The sequence below is a fragment of the Pteropus vampyrus genome, unplaced genomic scaffold (genome assembly GCF_000151845.1).
Source record: "Pteropus vampyrus isolate Shadow unplaced genomic scaffold, Pvam_2.0 Scaffold292, whole genome shotgun sequence".
Taxonomy (NCBI): Eukaryota; Metazoa; Chordata; class Mammalia; order Chiroptera; family Pteropodidae; genus Pteropus; species Pteropus vampyrus.
Window position 1 is genome coordinate 624,671 of NW_011889073.1, and position 7,099 is coordinate 631,769.

Consider the following 7,099-nt stretch of genomic DNA (forward strand, 5'->3'; position numbering starts at 1 on the left):
CACCTCTGCCCTCCCCCACCCAGTGTCTTGTCCTCGTCTAAAGGGAAGAGGTTGTCTAGAATGCGTGACAGCCAAAATTACTTCTGGCTTTAGGAGGGCGTGGGCGTCGGAGGGCAGAGTCAGTGCTTCCCGCTGTGTTCACATTCATCTGGCCGCTGCTGCCATCTTCCTGAGAACATGTAATATTTTCGTTTACAACTTTAAAACAGTAAACTTAAACTGAATTTTAGTTCTTAAAATTTTTATTTTCTTCTATCTTTGTTTCCTCCCTAAATTTTTTTTATTCTTATCCGTTCGAATACCAAATTGACCATAGTCCAGTTCAAAAGTAGTAGATAGACAGAAAGTGATAAAGCCAGACAGTGGAATATTATTTGATAATAAAAAAGGAACGACAGATGCTACAACGTGGCCGAATCTTGAAAACATTATGCCGAGCGAAAGAAGCACTTCACAAAAGATCATGTTATCTGATTCTTTTTACATGAAACTTCCAGAATAGGGAAATCCATGGAGACAGAAAGTAGATTTGTGGTCGCCAGGGCTGGGTAGGAGAGTCATAGGGAGTGACTGCTCAATGGGCATGGGGTTTCTTTTTGGGGTGATGAAATGTTCTAAAATTAGTTGGTGGTATTGGTTGCGTAACTCTGCGAATATGCTAAAAACCACCGGACCAATGGACAAATTTTATGGTTGTAAAAAATCATTTTTCAACAAAACTGTTATAAAAAAAGAATACATAATGACAACATGAAAATCAGAGTACAATATTGTCTTTATAATTTTTTAATTAAGCGGCCCAAACTAGCGTCTGAAAAAGCTTTTATAATTCGTTCGTTATCAGTCATGAGAATTTTTCCTTGCCACTCTCTCATTTTTCTTCCATTCGTGGGAGAAGGTTTGCTGTATCTACTTCCTATCAGAGCCTTTCTAAGTATTTGGAAGGTCTTATCCAAATATTTGAACGCTGTTAGAAGTTGCTGAAGTGGCACCTTCGGAAGAGGGCTGGAATGTTGGAAAACAGCGTTGACATTTTAAATGATTATGAAAGGTCAAGCTTTGCATGTAATCTTGGTGGTGCTTGGATAGTTAGACTCGGACTAATTTTTGAGTAAATGCAGGCATGATGATATTGGGATTAATTTGTTATCACTGAATCCACTGCCTGGAATTCAAACATTCAAGTGTTACTATTTGAATTTCTCTTTCTATTTTAAATGGTTTTCCTGATTCTTGAGTGAGTGCATAGGAAAATCACTACACACTTTTCCCCTCTACAGTGTTCTGGCTGCTAAAATGAAACCTGGTTGCTTGTCTATAAAGTCTGTGAAGGACTTGGTCTTGAACTTTTACCTCCTGTCTTGTGCTCTTTAGTACAGTTTGAATTTATTCTGTGATTGGAGAGGTCATCTTAAACCGAATTTAAATGTTTCAGGAGGAAGTGGACACTTCCCAAAGGAAATACTGCCAAATATTTATTTACCAAAATGAGAGAAATAATGGAGGGAGATAATCTGACAGCCAAAAATTCAGCAGTCAGCATGGATTAGAAGTAAAATATAATATTTCTTTTTAACTCAGTGTCTTCTTTTACATCTCTCAGGCTCTTAGAAGGCATTTTAGATATACCATTTTGATCAAATTAAACTGGGAAGACCCAAAATCATGTTTTCCAAAGTGTATTCTGAAAAATACTGGTCCTTTGGGATATTCCATGGAACAGAAACCTCTGTGGACAGAACAGCCTGGGAGGCTTACACTGAGGCCATTCCGGGCTGTCACAGTTTACATTAATGCAGCAAAGACACTCAAAAGCCTTTCTGTTAAAGAGGAAAAAAAAACAAAACAGAACTTTAACTTCTGTGACCTCAAAATACCTCTGCGTCCCCTCTCCCCAGTGCGTCACCTCTTTGTCACTCTGCCTTTACAGAGAACTACACAGCCACTGACTTCGTTCAGAAGTCACTCAGATAATTTTGAAGTTATAGAAGGTTAAAATGAAGATCCCCTACAGACACAGCCATTTCCAATTACATACTGCATTTTACAAACAAGCAGGGAAGTGGACAGGCGAAGGGGGTCCTGCCCACCGCCCTGCTCCCAGGCCTGTCTTTGCTCCCAATGGCTAAGCTGTTTGAGGGAGCTGCTTGAGCAGAGGGGACACTGGATTTATTTTGGTTTAGTAGGGCGAATTGTTATTGAATTTATCTTTTAAAGGTTGAGGTTTAATACCTTTTTATTGGAAAGAGATGTCAGTTGCATTGGGGTAATAAGATCTGTACTTCTCTGTGTGTGTGTGTCTGCCTGGCGGGAGGATTACATCCCCCTCCAGGAAATGTGAAAACAGGTGTGAGCTTTTCTTTTGTCCATGAAAACAATCTCCTGGCCAGCTTGTAGCAGCCAGCTCGTTTCTCATGGGTCTTCCTGCTCCGTCAGCTTGCGTGCCCCAAGAAGGAGCCCGCCTCGCCGGGGCGCTGAGCTCTTGCTCCAGAATTCTCACCTTGCCTCCCTGGACTTCAGACTCGACATTTCAGAGCTAGAAAGGCCCTTAGGGCATCTAGTCCAAACCCTTTTGCAGATAAGGGGGTAGAGGCCCACGAGGGGAAGTCACCTGCTTGAGACCCTCGGTAGGTTACAGCGCCACGTTTTTGGAACGCAGAACTCACGGCCGTCACACCCTTGCCACTGTTCAGTGATCTGTGAGTTCAGCCAGTCCAACAGATCACTTGAGTGGCTTTCAAAAATCCAGGTTCTCGGGACGTGGCCCAGAAACGCAAGTGTTTGAAAAGCAGCTCTGGGGACCTTGATGGTTCAGCCCCGTTCCAGTGTGTGACAGCTATGTGAGGTCCATACTGGTGCGTTAAGTCATAAGCGGCTCAAGGGCAAGGGAGATCTGATTCCTTCCTCTGTGTCCACAGTGCCCCGCAGGATGTCAGCGCCCACAGTAGGCGTGCGATTGGTGTTTGTAGAGTGAGTGAGCCCCAAAGGATGCAAGGTGCCCACCAGCTGGGGCCGGCTGGGAGCGGAAGAAGGATGAAGCTACTATGGTTCTTCGGCGTGTCACCGGTGCGGTGGTTTTGAGCTGAGCTAATAACCCTTAAAAAAAAACAGCAAATGTGATTTTTTAAAGAGTAGGTCATTAAGCAGAGGTAGGATAGAGAGTATTATAGTTAGGTTCTCATTATCTTCATTAACTAAGACAGAGATAGGTTTATGTGTTAAATCCTGGTATTAAATAATATATGCTATATAGTCAAGTGACCTGGAGCAAAATACCTGTGAAATTCTAGTCATTCTTCATGAAAAAGCTCACACAGTATTTCGCTTAAATTCAATAACTTTTACTGGCCAATTTTGTTCTTGTTTAAGAAATAAAACTAAATTCATTCCTGTTTTTGTTTTTAGGCATTTGTCTCTTGCATATATAATGATATTCTGGTAATAGATCATAAACTTACCTCTCATACTAAAGTGAAAATACAACTGGTCTAATAAGCTAGGCTACTGTGGGGCAGAAAAGGAGATTTTTTTGCTAAATATGGTTAGTGTGAAAAAATATACATAACTCGTTAGAACCTTGTTTTCTTCGAGGGGTTGGAGCATCTTCAATGCCAAGTTTTCCTGACTTATGTCTAAGATAAGTCATCCTATAAAACTCTGACATACGTAGCTGTAGAAAGCCCTGGTTATTTTTAATCATCAGAGTGCTGGCTTAACTTTATATCTAAATTTGTTTATGAAATCCCATTATAAACAGTGGAGTATGATTATGTCTGGTTCCCTATATATTCTACCATTTTAGAACTTGCAGTGTGACTTTGCATCTTAGTCTCAAACGGTAGTATTTGGAAGGGAGACAAGAATTATTAAATTATCTACACCGTAAACCACATGGTTCTTTGTGTGTGCATATGGGGCAGGGGATAGGATACACGAGCAAAATTAAACTTTGGTTACTACCACCCCCTCCAAACAAAAAGCAGAATGTTCAAAAGGTTTTCAGTATTTAGCAAGCCCGAGACCAACCCTGCCTTTTGGGGGGTAGATTTTAAATGACTAACTGCCTCCTCTGTGCACACAGCTGCACTACACATTACTATGTGAATTTGCCGCCGTCAGCGAATATTGCCTTTGAATAGAGTGTGTGATCCAGGGGGAAGGACCAAGACGCACGGCGCATGCGCTCTCGCCGCAGCTCCGCGCACGGTTTGGGTGCGTGCGGTCTGCGCTGAAGCCGTTGGCGCTTTGGCTTTCTGTGGGGGCCGTTCTCACGTAAATCCCGTGAGACGGTGTAACCCCACTTTATTCCTGTGGCATCGTTACCAGCACGAGCGCCAGCTTTCATCCCAGGACGCCGAGTTCACTAAAAACAACTGCTTACCACGAAACCCTAACACAAAAGTAATAGAGTTGGGATTTAGCTGTGTTTACTTAATTGCCAAAACCTGGCTTCTTTTAAAGCCCCTGGATAAGTAGACCCAAGTATGCGTATAAATGGTCCTGTTAGCTGAGTAAATGTTTCATCTTAAACCCTGATAAAAGTTTATGCTGTTTTTCAGCACATTATTCAAGAGCCATAACGTTGAAAGGAGTTTTAATAGTCTTTCTAAACGTGGAACTGTGTAACATGCTGTTTAGTAAGGCGGCACTGTGCTGTGGTCCTTATCTGGGTGGGAGCCTCCCCTTTCTCCCAGAGAGCACTTGGAGGTGTGCATGTGTGTGGAGGGGGGCATTTAGATGTCCCAATGCCTGGGCACCTGTGTTTGGTAGGCAGGCCCAGCGATGCTAAACATTCTACAGTACTGGAGCTAGTCCTGCAGAAGGAGTGCTCGTGTTGCCCAGAATGCCAGGAGCACCCCTGGTGAGAAGCCGTAGTAGGGCAATGAGTAATCAAGTGACACACACACCCATGAAGGCCATTGGTTATTAACATACTGCTCGTTCACGTGTTTAGAGCCGTGCATTCTCTCATCTCAGCCTCTGTATCAAGATTGCACTGTGTACTGTGCCTGATATACACATATATGGATTAAAATTAACTTGGAAATAAAGGAACGAAAGCAACTAAAACAAGCTCAGATAAAGATATTTAAAAGTTAAGTAATGTAAGTTTTCTGGGATCGAGCCTGATGCCAAACAACCCTCCCCAGCAAAATACTTCATGTAATAGTGCATTTGAGCTTCTTGTTACAGAAAACCACTAAGAAGGACCCTAGATGTACAGAAATAAATGTAAATATATAGAAATGATAGAGAATTTTAAGCAAATGTGGGGAATGGGACATAAAAACAAGGGTTATTTTCCATGGAATGAGATAACTATGTACATTAAGCAAATGTCTTATAAAAGTAGGAATATATTAAGATTTAAAAAATATATATGACTGTCATTCAGTTTCAAGAATGTTTTGTATATTTGACAAGTTATCATCAGAAAAAAAGATTGTGCATGCACTGTATTTGAATATATACATCCATTGATTAGAGTTAACTTGATTTTGTAGTTTTAGAGGGGGTTTCTGAGAATTATTCTGGCGCATCCCCAAATCAGAACTGGGAGTTAACGAACCTTTTGACAGGGCCTGTGGACAGAAGATGGGAGGAAAAGTCTCCAATCTTCAGTCCACAAATTGCTTCCTGTTGGCTCGTCCCAGTTTTATTTGTTATTGCAGTGCCGGAAGGACTTAACCTGATCTTTAAGTTTGCCATCTTTGTTTGCGGTGATATACCAGACTTTATGATTGCCTTGGGGTGTTGCAGCACATGAAAAGTCTGGAAAGGCCAGACCAACTAAAACTTAGCAAAATGGCCTGTTAGAACTGCGGGTGGTCAGACTAAGTCCTTGTGATGAGACATGGAGTTCATACAGATTATGCAGACCTCACTACATTTAATTTCTAATAAGTTCACTTTCCACATACTGCTAGCTTATTATGTCCAACCTCAGTAAAAGTTTCAGCTGGTTATTTGCTTTTTCAAAGAGTTCTGTGAACTTGGAGTCGAAGATGAACCTGATTCAGAACCTTAAAAAACTTCGGTTTTTATATTTTAATATAATCAAAGAATTTAAAATAGGCTTAATCTTGTTTCTTTTTGAGAATTTCAGTCTCCTTGCTAAAAAACTCATCCTGCTGACCTAGTTGTTTTTTCAGTTCCTGGAATTGTTGATATGAATTATTTTGGATCTCGTTGAGTTTTTTCAGAAGTACCATCCTGAATTCTCTGTCATTTAAGTCACATATTTCTATGTCTTTAAGCTTATTTTCTGGAGATTTTTCTCTTTCTGAGCTGCTTTGTCACCTTAGTTGTTCATGGTGTTTAATGAACTATTTCTCCGCCTGGGCATTAATGGAAGTGTGTTCTGTGGTCGCTCTTACGTGCAGACCCCACGCTCAGACGTGCCGATGTGCAAGGTTTTCTGTCGAGTTTTAGATGTTCAGCTTATTGTTGTTTCAAGGGGAGAGCTCTGGGGACATCTCTCACTCCGCCACATTTATGTCACTCCAAACCAGTTTCATTCACTGCAGAAAATACTTACAAAGCTCTTCGACCAGCCACAGAACTAGAAACTGCAATTCTTGATGTTGATCCAAACATCCAACAAGCCTGACTGTGCCTGGTTGTCCCTACCCACTTAATCCTGTTTCTCAGCAAACTTCTTTAATTTATAGATTTGAGGTGGGCGGGGAAACATTTTTTTAAGTCTCCGGAAGATTAAGCCTCATTTCCCTGTGCTATAATATGAGACAGCCCTCAGACATACTGGGTGTGTAGCAAAGTATCTCAGTTGTCTCAGTCTTGAGTGTTGGTGATTTGTAAAGACTAATTTCGTTCCTGAAGTCAGAACTAACATGTCGTGCCATGAACGTGTGAGTGTGTCATGCCCTGGCTGGATACGTAGACCGCTGTCAGCTAAATATCAGTACAGTTAATTTGTCTTCATTACATTAACTTCTGTGCTAGGAAAAATTCAGCTCCAGCTCTCTGTTTCACCTGAAAACTGGCGAGAAGCAAGCATTTCTTAATATTAAGCATTACAGTTGCTGTGTGGCCGTGGTATTTTCCTTTGGGACAGTGATATAAAGTAGATTTGTGTGTT